Source organism: Pseudophryne corroboree, unplaced genomic scaffold (genome assembly GCF_028390025.1).
Source record: "Pseudophryne corroboree isolate aPseCor3 unplaced genomic scaffold, aPseCor3.hap2 scaffold_288, whole genome shotgun sequence".
Lineage (NCBI taxonomy): Eukaryota > Metazoa > Chordata > Amphibia > Anura > Myobatrachidae > Pseudophryne > Pseudophryne corroboree.
This window is the reverse complement of record NW_026969545.1, coordinates 609,818-623,784: the sequence shown is the minus strand read 5'-3', so window position 1 is coordinate 623,784 and position 13,967 is coordinate 609,818. Positions and strand designations below refer to the sequence as shown.

The following is a 13,967-nucleotide window of genomic DNA, read 5'->3' as shown; positions in this document are numbered from 1 at the left end:
CTCCTGGGGATTTGTGACATCGGACAACGCCACCAATATTGTGCGTGCATTACATCTGGGCAAATTCCAGCACGTCCCATGTTTATGTTATGTGAAAAAGCTTGGGAATCCCCTGCAGATTTCCAAAAGGATTCTTATGGCGTATCCTCTCCCATCAACGGATAGGTTACGATGGGAATCCTCCCCTTGGGTGGACAAAGCATTAACACGCTTATCCAAGAAGGTAGCCCTCCCGTCCCAGGATACGGCTACCCTCAAAGAGTCTGCTGACCGCAAACAGGAGATTACCCTGAAGTCCATTTATACACATTCAGGTACCTTACTCAGACCGGCAATTGCGTCGGCCTGGGTGTGTAGTGCTGTAGCGGCATGGACGGATACCCTAGATAAGGCTACTTTTTTATATATGTGTGTATGCAAACTACAGGTGGTGCTGCAGGGCTCACACCCTTTTACTTGTCTTGTAGAGCAACTCTGGAGCTGTTACTGGGTCCAGCTGCTGCAAGAAATCAGCTTGAATGCTTCAGGGGCTTGGGCATGGCCAACATGAGCCCCACACTGATGGGGGTGTATAAAGCGATCTAGGGGTCATCCAAGCGCAACCCCACAAAGGCCGCCATGCCCTGCGTGACCATTTTCTCTTTTCATATGCAGACGAGGGTTGCAGCCAACTATGCCCATTGCTTGGATGACATCACCATATGCGAATCCATCTGCTGCAGGCCTTCCCCCAGGAATGCTTGCACTAGTTGTTGCATTTGGTTTGTTGTTTGGGGGGTGCTTCAGTATTAGGCAGCCTTCTGCCCTCCCACATTCGTCTGAAAATGTGTTCTCCCTGCAGTTGTTGTCCCCAGATGAGAGTTCCCTTGTGCTGCCTCAGTTGAATCTCCTTTACTTGACGGAGGTGTGCCTGAGCAGCGGCCCTCCCCAGCCCTATCTCAAATCATACTTATTTTGCATAGGTGATACCATGGTCATGAAGATTGTTTTCCCAGGGTGAGGTTCATTCATTGCATTCTGGGTATGCTGACCTCTGTGATTTCCCCAAATGTGGGAAACTCGACTGCATAATTTGTGGTAGGGGGGGGACTGCATTTGTGCTTTCCCCTGGTTGGCTCTGGTATAATTCAGATCTCTTTGTCTCAGGTCTCTCTCCAGCCTAGTTTGCTGTCTGTTTCCACTTCTCTTTTCTTGAGCCCCTCCCTTCTATGCCCTTGCGCACTATCCTGACTTCTCCCGTCTGCTTACTTTGTGCCTTCCAACGCACAATGCGAACTACAGGTGGTGTTGCAGGGCCCACACCCTTTTATGTGCTTTACAGAGCAGCTCTGGAGCTGTTACAGTGCCCAGCTGCTGCAAGAAATCAGCTTGAATGCTTCAGGGGCAGGGGCATGGCCAACATGAGCCCCACACCGAAGGAGGGTGGGGGTGTTCAATGCGAACTAGGGGTCATCCAAGCGCCCCTTTTCTCTTTTCATATGCAGATGAGGGTTCCAGACAACTTTGGCCCACTGCTTGGATGACATCACCGTATGCAAATCCGTCTGCTGCAGACCTTTCCCCAGGAATGCTTGCACTAGTTGTTGCATATGGTTTGATGTTTGTGGGTGCTTCAGTATTAGGCAGCCTTCCGCCCTCTCATGTTTATCTGAAAATATGTGGTCTCCCTGCAGTTGTTGTCCCCAGACAAGAGTTTTCTTGTGCTTCCTCAGTTGAATCTCCTTAACTTGACGGGGGTGTGCCCGAGCAGCCGCCCTCCACAGCCCTATCTCAACACATGCTTTTCTTGCGTATGAGATCTCTTGATCATGAAGATAGTTCTCACAGGGTGAGGTTCATCCATTACATTTTAAAGTAGGAAGGTACAAATTACATATTCAAATTACATATATGTGCTGGATTCAAATGTTTTCCTCCATTCCTTTCTCAATTGTGCCCATCAGCAGCTATTCTAATGTTGCTGCCAATGGGTGTGACACATTCATTTCTTCTGTGGGGTACACTGGACTCCACAAGGATTCACATTGGGGTGTAGAGTAGGATCTTGATCTGAGGCACCAACAGGCTCAAAGCTTTTGACTGTTCCCAAGATGCTCAGCGCCCCTTCCTCTATAACCTCGCTTCCATGAACAGGGAGCTCAGTTTGTAGTTGGTGCCTTCAGTAGCAGGCCACTTAACAGGGGGCTGCCTCAGGCAGCCTATTCTTAGCTATTAATTTTGACAAGAAAAGAAGAACTTTTTTTTATAAGAATCTACAAGGGCTGCAGCAGGCTAGGTCTAATAGACATCTTTACTGCAGCTCCATCACTCCTAGCGGCGCAGTATACTCCCGTGCCCTGGTTGCTGGGTCACTGCAGTGGAGGCTCCGGTTTCTTCCTAAGGTCAGTCACACACACACCGCCCTCCGGGATCACGAGGCCGCTGATGAAAGGGAGGTAAGGTACTTCTGTGCCCGCACTATACCGTGATCCAGCGTGGCTGTAGGGGGCGGGCCATGTGCGCACTGGCGTGGACACTGATTACTGGGCAGCCGCTCCACTAGCCACCAGGGACAGTGAAGGAGCACAGCTCTGGGGGGTTTTCTCTTATATTAACCCCATTTTGTACTACCCGCAGTGCATTGTGATAGGTAATAGAGCCTGATTCAGGTTGGATTGCAATCGCAATAAGCAATCCAACTGCAAAAATTGCTAAGAGCATACGCATGCGCCTGCATTTTCTGCGGCACCCCGCAGATAATGCGATCGCCTCTGACTGTCAATCGGTGCTGGGGGGGGGGGGGGGGTCAGCAACACTCCATTTCTAAGTCGGAGATGGAGCGGTGCGTGGGCACGGCTTCAAAATGGGGTCGGCAACGGAGAAACAGGAGGCGTGGTCAGAGCGGCTGCATGACATCACATGCAGCAGCTGCGATCACAAAAATGGTGGCGGCTTCCTGCGCACACATACAGTCTGCACCAACTGGAGGCTAACCCATTTTTTATGATCACGCTGAACTGCACTGCGACTGCAATTTCAGCGTGGTCAAGAAGGGAGGCGGCATGCTGGGTGGCCCCAGCATGTGAACCAATGGATTGCAAATTCTGTTACTTAGCGGAATTTGCAATCCTTACTGAATTAGGCCCATTGATTACAAAATTTATTTGTAAATATTTGAAGTTTTTCTTCAGGGACTAACACAAAAGATGCTTGGGGCTACTAACACATGGGTAAGCCACGTAAAGCTTCCCATGGGTCAGTGGCATCACAACGGGGTTGCGGCCCACACCCGAGTGTCACCCGCCAAGGGGGGTGACACCAAAGTGCCGGCTCTTCTTCAGTGACAAAATATGGGTGTTTCACTGTGACATTACGTGCAACACCCAGTTTCTGTCACTGTGCAGGAGCCAGCACCACTCACACACTAGTCCCCGGGTGCAGCACTCAACCCCCGGGATACCCGGAGCAACAAAATGGAGATTCAGGCCAACAGGCCACACCCCTACCTATGAGACCATGCCTCCATTTTACCATTGCGCTGCTTATCTGCGCGCACTGCATTACAATCTCCCTCGCTGCCTCTCTGGGTGTCACCAATGATAGTGACACCTTTGCCATGCTTGTAGCAGCTGGTCCTAAGATCTACGCCTCCAGCCCTGAGTGTTTGCCCTTGTGACTTGTTGATCATCATAGCGAAGCAGATTCTTACAGAAAACTGCAGGGGCTTAGATTGAAAAGAAAAACATTTACGAACCCATCATTTCAGCAACAGGGTCTGCCACACGGCTGACTGAAATGACTGGTTGGTTTGGACCCCCACCAAAAAAGAAGCAATCAATCTCTCCTTGCACAAACTGGCTCTACAGTGGCAAGATGTCCACCTCATCATCCTCCGATTCCTCACCCCTTTCACTGTGTACATCGCCCTCCTCACAGATTATTAATTCGTCCCCACTGGAATCCACCATCTCAGATCCCTGTGTACTTTCTGGAGGCAATTGCTGGTGAATGTCTCCACGGAGGAATTGATTATAATTCATTTTGATGATCATCATCTTCTCCACATTTTCTGGAAGTAACCTCGTACGCCGATTGCTGACAAGGTGAGCGGCTGCACTAAACACTCTTCTGGAGTACACACTGGAGGGAGGGCAACTTAGGTAGAATAAAGCCAGTTTGTGCAAGGGCCTCCAAATTGCCTCTTTTTCCTGCCAGTATACATACGGACTGTCTGACGTGCCTACCTGGATGCGGTCACTCATATAATCCTCCACCATTCTTTCAAAGGTGACAGAATCATATGCAGTGACAGTAGACGACATGTCAGTAATCGTTGCCAGGTCCTTCAGTCCGGACCAGATGTCAGCACTCACTCCAGACTGCCCTGCATCACCGCCAGCGGGTGGGCTCGGAATTCTTAGCCTTTTCCTCGCACCCCCAGTTGCGGGAGAATGTGAAGGAGGAGCTGTTGACGGGTCACGTTCCGCTTGACTTGACAATTTTCTCACCAGCAGGTCTTTGAACCTCTGCAGACTTGTGTCTGCCGGAAAGAGAGATACAATGTAGGTTTTAAATCTAGGATCGAGCACGGTGGCCAAAATGTAGTGCTCTGATTTCAACAGATTGAATCCTGGTTAAGCGAATTAAGGGCTCCATCCACAAGTCCCACATGCCTAGTGGAATCGCTCTGTTTTAGCTCCTCCTTCAATGTCTCCAGCTTCTTCTGCAAAAGCCTGATGAGGGGAATGACATGACTCAGGCTGGCAGTGTCTGAACTGACTTCACGTGTGGAAAGTTCAAAGGGTTGCAGAACCTTGCACAACGTTGAAATCATTCTCCACTGCGCTTGAGTCAGGTGCATTCCCCCTCCTTTGCCTATATCGTGGGCAGATGTATAGGCTTGAATGGCCTTTTGCTGCTCCTCCATCCTCTGAAGCATATAGAGGGTTGAATTCCACCTCGTTACCACCTCTTGCTTCAGATGATGGCAGGGCAGGTTCAGGAATGTTTGGTGGTGCTACAGTCTTCGGCATGCGGTGGCTGAAGGCAGAAAGTGGCCCGCAATTCTTCGGGCCACCGACAGCATCTCTTGCATGCCCCTGTCGTTTTTTAAATAATTCTGCACCACCAAGTTCAATGTATGTGCAAAACATGGGACGTGCTGGAATTTGCCCAGATGTAATGCACGCACAATATTGGTGGCGTTGTCCGATGTCACAAATCCCCAGGAGAGTTCAATTGGGGTAAGCCATTCTGCGATGATGTTCCTCAGTTTCCGTAAGAGGTTGTCAGCTGTGTGCCTCTTATGGAAAGCGGTGATACAAAGCGTAGCCTGCCTAGGAACGAGTTGGCAATTGTGAGATGCTGCTACTGGTGCCGCCGCTGCTGTTCTTGCTGCGGGAGGCAATACATCTACCCAGTGGGCTGTCACAGTCATATAGTCCTGAGTCTGCCCTGCTCCACTTAACCACAGACAAGTGGACATTGGGTACAACTGCATTTTTTAGGACACTGGTGACTCTTTTTCTGAGGTCTGTGTACATTTTCGGTATCGCCTGCCTAGAGAAATGGAACCTAGAGGGTATTTGGTACCGGGGACACAGTACCTCAATCAAGTCTCTAGTTGCCTCTAAATTAACGATGGATACCGGAACCACGTTTCTCACCACCCAGACCTGAGTTATCCGCTTTGCAGCAGGATGACTGCTGTGATATTTCATCTTCCTCGCAAAGGACTGTTGGACAGTCAATTGCTTACTGGAAGAAGTACAAGTGGTCTTCCGACTTCCCCTCTGGGATGATGATCGACTCCCAGCAGCAACAACAGCAGCGCCAGCAGCAGTAGGCATTACACTCAAGGATGCATCGGAGGAATCCCAGGCAGGAGAGGACTCGTCAGACTTGCCAGTGACATGGCCTGCAGGACTATTGGCTCTCCTGTCTAAGGAGGAAATTGACACTGAGGGAGTTGGTGGTGTGGTTTGCAGGAGCTTGGTTACAAGAGGAAGGGATTTAGTGGTCAGTGGACTGCTTCCGCTGTCATCCAAAGTTTTTGAACTTGTCACTGACTTATGATGAATGCGCTGCAGGTGACGTATAAGGGAGGATGTTCCGAGGTGGTTAACGTCCTTATCCCTACTTATTACAGCTTGACAAAGGCAACACACGGCTTGACACCTGTTGTCCGCATTTGTGTACAGGATGCATACCTTCATGTCCCCATTTATCCACCTCATCAGGCGTAACTCAGATTTGCGGTACAGGACTGTCATTGCCAATTTTAGACGTTGCTGTTTGGTCTCTCCATGGCCCTGAGAATTTTCACCAAGGTAATGGCGGAAATGATGGTGCTCCTGTGCAAGCAAGGTGTCACAATTATCCCGTACTTGGGCGATCTCATAAAAGCGAGATCAAGAGAGCAGTTGCTGAACAGCGTATCACTTTCACTGAAAGTGTTACAGCAACACGGCTGGATTCTCAATATCCCGAAGTCGCAGTTGATTCCTACTACTCGTCTGTCTTTCTTCTGCATGATTCTGGACACAGACCAGAAGAGGGTTTATCTCCTGATAGAAAAGGCCCAGGAACTCATGACTCTTGTCAGGAACCTATTGAAACCAAAACAGGTGTCAGTGCATCACTGCACTCGAGTCCTGGGAAAGATGGTGGCATCATACGAGGCCATTCCATTCGGCAGGTTCCATGCGAGGACTTTCCAATGGGACCTACTGGACAAGTGGTCCGGGTCACATTTACAGATGCATTGGTTGATCACCCTGTCCCCCAGGGTCAGGGTATCACTCTTGTGGTGGCTGCAGAGTGCTCACCTTCTCGAGGGACGCAGATTCAGCATTCAGGGCTGGATCCTGGTGACCACAGACGCAAGCCTCCAAGGTTGGGGAGCAGTCACACAGGGAAGAAATTTCCAAGGTCTTTGGTCAAGTCAAGAGACTTGTCTTCACATCAACATCCTGGAACTGAGGGCCATATACAATGCCCTACGTCAAGCGGAGACCTTACTTTGCGACCAACCGGTTCTGATCCAGTCAGAAAACGTCACCGCAGTGGCTCATGTAAACCGCCAAGGCGGCACAAGGAGCAGAGTGGCGATGGCACAAGCCACCAGAATTCTTCGCTGGGTGGAGAATCACGCAAGCGCACTGTCAGCAGTGTTCATTCCGGGAGTGGACAACTGGGAAGCAGACTTCCTCAGCAGACACGACCTACATCCGGGAGAGTGGGGACTTCATCAGGAAGTCTTTGCACAGATTACAAGTCGGTGGGAACTGCCACAGATAGACATGATTCCGTCCCGGCTCAACAAAAAGCTACAGAGGTATTGCGCAAGGTCAACAGACCCTCAGGCAGTAGCTGTAGACGCCCTAGTGACACCGTGGGTGTTCCGGTCGGTCTATGTATTTCCTCCTCTTCCTCTCATACCCAAGGTGTTGAGGATAATAAGACAAAGAGGAGTGAGAACAATCCTCATTGTTCCAGATTGGCCACGGAGGACCTGGTATCCGGATCTGCAGGAAATGCTCACAGAAGATCTGTGGCCTCTCCCTCTAAGACAGGACCTGTTGCATCAGGGGCCCTGTCTGTTCCAAGACTTACCGCGGCTGCGTTTGACGGCATGGCGGTTGAATGCCGGATCCTAGCATTCCGGTTGAGGTCATCCCTACGCTGATAAAGGCTAGGAAGGATGTAACGTTAAAACATTACACCGTATATGGCGAAATTATGTTTCTTGGTGTGAGGCCAGGAATGCTCCTACGGAAGAATTCCATCTGGGCCGTTTCCTTCACTTCCTACAAACTGGAGTGAATTTGGGCCTAAAATTAGGCTCTATTAAGGTCCAGATTTCGGCCTTATCCATTTTCTTTCAAAAAGAATTGGCTTCTCTTCCAGAAGTTTAGATTTTTGTAAAAGGAGTGCTGCATATTCAGCCTCCTTTTGTGCCTCCGGTGGCACCTTGGGACCTTAACGTGGTGTTAAGTTTTCTAAAATTACACTGGTTTGAACCACTTAAAACAGTGGAGTTAAAATATCTCACATGGAAGGTGGTCATGTTATTAGCCTTGGCTTCGGCTAGGCGAGTGTCGGAATTAGCGGCTTTGTCACATAAAAGCCCATATTTGGTATTCCATGTGGATAGAGCGGAATTGCAGACCCGTCCTCAATTCCTACCAAAAGTGGTCTCATCTTTTCATATGAACCAACCTATTGTGGTGCCTGTGGCTACGCGTGACTTGGAGGATTCCGAGTTACTTGATGTGGTTAGGGCTTTGAAAATTTACGTGGCCAGGACGGCTAGAGTCAGGAAAACTGAAGCGCTGTTTGTCCTGTATGCAACCAACAAGATTGGTGCCCCTGCTTCAAAGCAGGCTATTGCTCGCCGGATTTGTAACACGATTCAGCAAGCGCATTCTATGGCTGGATTGCAGTTACTGAAAACGGTCAAGGCCCATTCCACGAGGAAAGTGGGCTCTTCTTGGGCGGCTGCCCGAGGGGTCTCGGCACTACAGCTGTGTCAAGCTGCTACTTGGTCGGGTTCACACACCTTTGCAAAATACTATAAGTTTGATACCCTGGCTGAGGAGGAACTCATGTTTGCTCAATCGGTGCTGCAGAGTCATCCGCACTCTCCCGCCCGTTTTGGAGCATTGGTATAATCCCCATGGTCCTTACGGAGTCCCCAGCATCCTCTAGGACGTTAGAGAAAATAAGATTTTAAACCTACTGGTAAATCTTTTTCTCGTAGTCCGTAGAGGATGCTGGGCGCCCGTCCCAAGTGCGGACTACTTCTGCAATACTTGTATATAGTTATTGCTTCAATAAGGGTTATGTTATAGTTGCATCGGTCCTGCACTGATGCTATGTTGTTTTTTCATACTGATAACTGGGTAGTTTATCACAAGTTATACGGTGTGATTGGTGTGGCTGGTATGAATCTTGCCCTGGATTAACAAAATCCTTTCCTCATACTGTCCGTCTCCTCTGGGCACAGTTTCTCTAACTGTGGCATAGAGGGAGGAGCCAGTGCACACCCAGAACTAAAGTCTTTCTTAAAGTGCCCATGTCTCCTGTGGAGCCCGTCTATCCCCATGGTCCTTACGGAGTCCCCAGCATCCTCTACGGACTACGAGAAAAAGATTTACCGGTAGGTTTAAAATCTTATTTTCTACTTTATTCTTTTCTATCCTAGTTTATTACGACCAACTCTCATCCAAGGAGTTTGATATTCTACTACCTGCATGCAATTTAAATTGCTTAAATTGTTTATATGGTTGATTTGTCCTTCACAATCCATAATCTGCAACTTGGATGTACTTGTGTCATTGAAAATCTTATAATAAAAATGTATATACAGATACTCAACCTGTATATTGAAAAAAAAAAGTTATAAGACATATGCATTCAATATTTGAAGAAACAAAATAAAATAAAGCTATCTATTGGGTTTCACTAACAAGCACATTGGAAGACTTGACTACTGTTAAAAGACATGCATTACATGGTATAGAGCCACAAACCACAATGTAGTAAAATAAAAACAAACTTACATGTGTATCAAACCTATGTGAGGCTTACATTGATAGTGCAAGATCAACACTCTATCAACTGTGCAAACTAGACTGCACATAAATGCCATAAAATTTATCTGATATTTTAGTAAATAAGGCCCGTTGCTGTCCGGGTCACGCAGCCGTCACGGCCCGCCCCCATACGGTCCGGTCATGTCTGCGTTGTCCTGACTGTGCCCCCAAAATGGCGGCACAACGCCGCTGGCCCGACTCCTCCTGCCCAGTGACCGCCTCTGCCTGTCAATCAGGGAGAGATTCCTCCCTGGTCCACCGACCCTGGAGAAAGTGTTGCTCCAACACCATGGCCCAGCCCAAAAGACTGGCATCCATTGTCAGGAGGACACAGTTGGAGATCCAGAAGGGATGGCCCCTGCTCAACTGTTGGTCCTGTAGCCACCAGCTCAGTGTCAGACGAACCTCCGGAGTCAAGGAGATCATTTGAGACATCATCCGATGAGGCAGGCCGTCCCACTTGGAGAGGATTAACCTCTGCAGAGGGCGGTAATGAAATTGAGCGTACTCTACCATATCGAAAGCCGACACCATGAGGTCTAGTACTTGCATCGCCGTGTGTATCAACACTCTTGGGCGAGAGAGGACGATACTGTCCTGAATTTTCAGGACTTTCTCTGGAGACAGAAACAATTGTTGGCTGTGTGTGTCCAGCAGTGCCCCTAGGTGCACCATGTTTCGAGCAGGGACCAGCGAGGACTTTTTTCAGTTGATGAGCCACCCGTGGACTTTTAGGAATTGGACCGCCAGTTCCAGATAACTGTGGAGAACCTCTTGGGAGTTCACCAGGATCAGCAAGTCGTCCAGATTTGGCAGGATCCTGATTCTCTGATGGTGAAGGGTCGTCATCACGGCCATGACCTTGGTGAATATCCGAGGTGCCGTGGCCAAACCAGAAGGCAGGACTTGAAATCCAAAAACAAACCAGGCACAACACTGCTTAGCTTCCATCATCAGATGAGATTGGACCAGTGGCGTAACTACTGCCCCCGCAGCGGGCATTGTGATATGTGGTATAATGTCTCAGGGTCATTGCAGTGTGTGGCATAATGTATCACGGACATTGCGGTGTGTGTCATAATGTGTCAGGCATTACGGTGTATGGTATACTATATCACGGGCATTGTGGTATAATGTCTCAAGGTCATTGCAGTGTGTGGCATAATGTGTCACAGGCATTGTATGTGCTATAATGTATCGGGCATTGCAGTGTGTGGCATAATGTATCACGGACATTGCGGTGTGTGTCATAATGTGTCACAGACATTGTATGTGCTATAATGTATCAGGGGCATTGCAGTGTGTAGCATAATGTATAACGGGCATTGCGATTCCTGTCATAATGTGTCACAGGCATTACGGTGTGTGGCATAATGTGTCACAGACATTACGGTGTGTGGCATAATGTGTCGGGGGCATTACAGTGTGTGCATATTGTGTCGTGCATTATTGTGTGCGGCATAATGTCTAAGGGCCATTGCAGTATGTGGCATAATGTATACTGGACATTACTATAAGGAGGAAAAATGACAAATAATGTAAGGGGCATGAATCAGGATTATTTTTCTTTCCTGTGGTGGCCAACGTATGGGCGTGCAGGTTGCAAAACTGGGGTATAAGGTAGTCTTTTCCTGCAATGTCACGCCCCTTTATGTGAAACCACGCCCACTCCAACAAAACCACGCCCCTTTTTTTGACGCGCGCGCCTTAGGCGCGCGCATATTTATCCCTTTCTTGCTCCCAATTATGGAGCATGAAGGGGGGGGGGGGGGGCACCGAAGAATTTTTTGGCTTGGGGGAAAAAAATTTCTAGTTACGCCACTGGATTGGACATATCCAGTGGGATGCGGCTGTAGATGATTTTTGCTGTTTCTAACTTCTACATCAATGAATAAGTTTCAAAATAGAATGCATCAAGAGAACGGTGTTGGTAGTATAAAACTACCTACAGCACCTGGTATTCCCAGGTGGTCTCACATCCAAGAACAAACCAGGCCTAAGATCAGGTGATATTGGGCATATACAGTGTGGTGTGGCTGTAGATGAGCTTAGTGGTTTCTGTTAGAGTTCTTCTACTTCTAACTACTCGTACATAAATGAATAAGCGGACGATTTATTAAACCTGGTGAAATGATAATTTGCATGGTGATAAAGTACCAGCCAATCAGCTCCTAATTGCCATGTCACAGGCTGGGTTTGAAAAATGACAGTTAGGAGCTGACTGGCTGGTACTTTATCACCTTGCACTTTATCAGTTCACCAGGCTTAATAGATCTGCCCCAATGTTTCAAAATGGAATGCATCAAGAGAACGGTGTTGGTATTGTAAAAATACACACAGCTCCTGGTATTTCCTGGTGGTCTCCCATCCAAGTACTAAAACCAGGACCAACACTGCTCAGCTTCCATGATCAGGAGAGATTGGGCAAATCCAGTGTGCTGTGGTTGTAGATGAGCTCGTGGTTTCTGTTAGAGCTCTTCTACTTCTAACTTCTGGTACATAAAAGAATATGTGTAAAAATTAAATGTACAGTACCAAGAAAAGGGTGTTGGTAGTTTAAAAACACCTAAAGAATCTGATAATACATGGATGGGAGACTGCTTGGTAGTAACAAAGTCCAATACTGCTTTGCTTCAAAGATCAAATGAGATTGGGCATATCCAGTGTGGTGTGGCTTTAGATAAGCTTTGTGGTTTCTGTTAGAGCTCTTCTACTTCTAACTACTGGTACATTAATGAATATGTATAAGGTTGTAGTTTATCCAATATCCCTTTACTACCTTACCTCCCCCCCCCCCTCCCCTCCCCTCCTTATAGCTTCCTTTGTTCTCTCCTCCTCGTGTGTGCGTTATTTGTTTTCTCATACGTCCTAGAGGATGCTGGGATCACATTAAGAACCATGGGGTATAGACGGGATCCGCAGGAGACATGGGCACTTCTTCTCCAGTGACGGCATTCTGAGGTACCACGCAGCGAGCGGAATGCTGTGCGCCATGCTTCCACACAAACACAGGCACTGCAGGGTGCAGGGCATGTGGGTGGGTGGGGGGGGCACCTTGGGCAGCATAAATTCCTCACAAAAGGCTGGCAAAAGTGGACATTAGTGCCTGGGCACTGTATATACCCCGCCAGCGTAATTAATTATTTGTTTCTGAGCGGGACAGAAGCGTGCCATTACAGCGGCGGGGCTTCTTCCTCACCTCACCAGCACATCTATAGAGCGTTACAAGTCTATCACTATAGAGTTTATTATTTCCCAGACTGTGTACTTTTGGCGCTGGGTTGTGAGCTGAAAAATCCTCTCTGTCCCTCTGACAGATTTACTGTAGGTCTATCCCCCATAAGCCGATGTGTCTGTGGGTACTTGGTACATGTGTGTCAACATGTCGGTGGCTGAATGTTTTTCCCAAGAGGAAACTATATTAGGAATGCAGACATATGATGGTGGCCCTGTTGGCACCACCAATAACTGACTGGGTGAAAGTTTCAATAATATCAGAGTGAGGTTGGATAAATCTGTGTCCCAGACACAGACGTAGAGAATAGATGTGATGTTCATGGCTATGCTTCTTTTCCCTCAGGCCCGCAAAAATGTTACTACACACTGATACTGACTCGGATACTGATTCCTATGTCGACCATAATATTTCCTGATTAGATCCAATATTGGCAAGGAGCATTCAGTACATGATTGTGGATATTAAGGACATATTAACATCACTGAGGACCCTGCTGTTCCTGACAAAGGGGTCTATATGTATGTATATATAGATATATAATGAAAGCTGATGTAACGTTCCTCCATCTCTGTTTGAGAAAGTCTGGGCCAGCTCGACAAGATGGTTTCAAATCCCCAAAAGGTTTCCGGTTGTTTATTAATTTCCTGCTGCGGACAGAATAAAGTGGGAGTCACCCCCTGTTCTGCACGGGGCCCTGTCACAAATCCAGCGGATCGTATGCAGGAAGCTACATTATTTCTAGTTATGTAACCACGGGTACATTACTTAGACCTGCCATTACATGCGCATGGGTGAGTAGTAGTATTCAAGAATTGGTCGAATACCTTGTCATCCGATATAGATATCTTGGAGAGATGGGATACTCCTTACGTTGGATCATATCAAGGACACTGCAGCATACTTACGACTGCAAGGGATATAGGACTCTTGAGTTCACGGGCCAATTTCATGGCAGTCTCGGATAGGAGGGCATTGTGGATTCACCAAGGGAATGCTGATGCTGACTCCAAGAAGAAAGGGAGTCTCTTCCCTATGAAGGTGAAGCCTTGTTTGGTGACGGCCTAGTTAATTTGATCTCGGCAGCTCCCGCAGGTAAGTCAACCTTCTTGCCCTATGTTTCCTCTCAACGGATGAAGACGCATCATTGTTTAACG

At 48.0% G+C, this 13,967-nt stretch overlaps 1 non-coding gene across 1 annotated transcript; it reads left to right on the top strand.

Moving 5' to 3' along the window:
• The first annotated feature begins 945 nt into the window (after positions 1-945).
• On the top strand, positions 946-1,110 carry LOC135014762 (U1 spliceosomal RNA). The gene has a single exon (XR_010213159.1). It is a non-coding gene; the product is annotated as a U1 spliceosomal RNA (small nuclear RNA).
• The last annotated feature ends 12,857 nt before the right edge of the window (positions 1,111-13,967 follow it).